Raw genomic sequence first — 1,298 nt, 5'->3', positions numbered from 1 at the left:
ACTGTTATAATTATGATAGATCTCATTCACGCTTTTGAAAAATATTGTTCCCAAAAATTAAAAAAATTAAAGTCTGATTTTGACATAGATGAAAAATCCGGCGGAGAAAGAGGCACCGAACAGTTCCTTTGGTAATAAATTCCGTTATCGAAGAATTTTCATCGAGGTTTTCTGAATTCAAGGAGTTATCGGAAACACTCAAATTTATTGCGCATCCTGATGTGACTCCACTTTCTAAAAGCAGCTTATCTAAATTTGATGGGTTTGAAATCGAAGGTTTTTAGGTGCAGCTGATTGAGTTTCGGGGTTATTAACTAAAAAGTTTGTCGAAACAATGAAAGAGTTGGAATCAATCGAATTAGAAAGACCATCAACCAATTTCGAATTCGAATTCAATTCTAGACATATTAGCAGTCTGCAGAAGTTGGCGTTTGCTATCTTGACCATATTTTCATCAACTTATAGATGTGAGTCCTTATCCCTTACCACGTAAAGTACACAGTGACATTTAAAGGCGGATTCATCGTTTTAGTTCAGAACTTTTCTTCCATTTGACTGTTGTTAGTGCGTTTCCCTCCCAGAGAGAATAAAAGTTTAGAACTGGAAAAATGAATCCGACTTAAGAGATGCTTAATTCCTTCTTAAAAAAAAAATAATACAATTTATGTGTCAATTAATATCCCCAAGAACGGCGATAAATCATGATATCTTTTTGGCTCGTCATGGCTACATTGAATATTACTTTGGAAATATACTTATAAGTATATGTATAAAGGTTCGCCGGCCCTGTTCTATAGTATCTGCAATAATACACTCCTCGAAATTTTATTAAAGGCATTTGCACTTCTACCATTAATATTTGTTGCAACGATTACGCCGCACTCTTTTTGCTCTGGTCTTAAGTCTTTAAACCTCTATTTATTTTGGCACATAAAATATGCCAATATCGTACTTCTTTTCTAAGTATTTGTGAAATTTTCCGTTTAGTGGCTGATTCTCCTACGAAATTCAATTAAAGGTAGTAGTTTGTGAGTTTCAGAAAAAGTTAATTGAGAACGAGATCGTTTTTCTTTTGATGCCATTTTGAAGTTTAAGTATTTTTTAAAGCATTTGAATCTTTACACGCGTGAGTTTTTTAAAAAATTAAGCATGGGAAAAGGAAAAACGCTCACAACCGCGGAACTTGCTCAGATCCTTGCTTACAAGGACACAGGCATGTCCAACCGGCAAATCGCGGCTAAATTGGGTCGGTCTGCTACAGCAATAGATAACGCGATTAAGTTAAAAAAGAATTATAA

The 1,298-nt window shown here is 34.6% G+C and overlaps 1 protein-coding gene across 7 annotated transcripts in view; it reads right to left on the bottom strand.

Moving 5' to 3' along the window:
• Positions 1–1,298, bottom strand: part of LOC118745696 (calcium-dependent secretion activator) — a 393,045-nt gene that overhangs the window by 333,163 nt on the left and 58,584 nt on the right. The window lies entirely within an intron of this gene.

Source organism: Rhagoletis pomonella, unplaced genomic scaffold, assembly GCF_013731165.1.
Source record: "Rhagoletis pomonella isolate Grant_MI unplaced genomic scaffold, Rhpom_1.0 Rhpom_scaffold_00009, whole genome shotgun sequence".
NCBI classification, from domain to species: Eukaryota; Metazoa; Arthropoda; class Insecta; order Diptera; family Tephritidae; genus Rhagoletis; species Rhagoletis pomonella.
The sequence above is the reverse complement of the archived record's forward strand: the minus strand, read 5'-3'. Positions and strand labels throughout refer to the sequence as shown.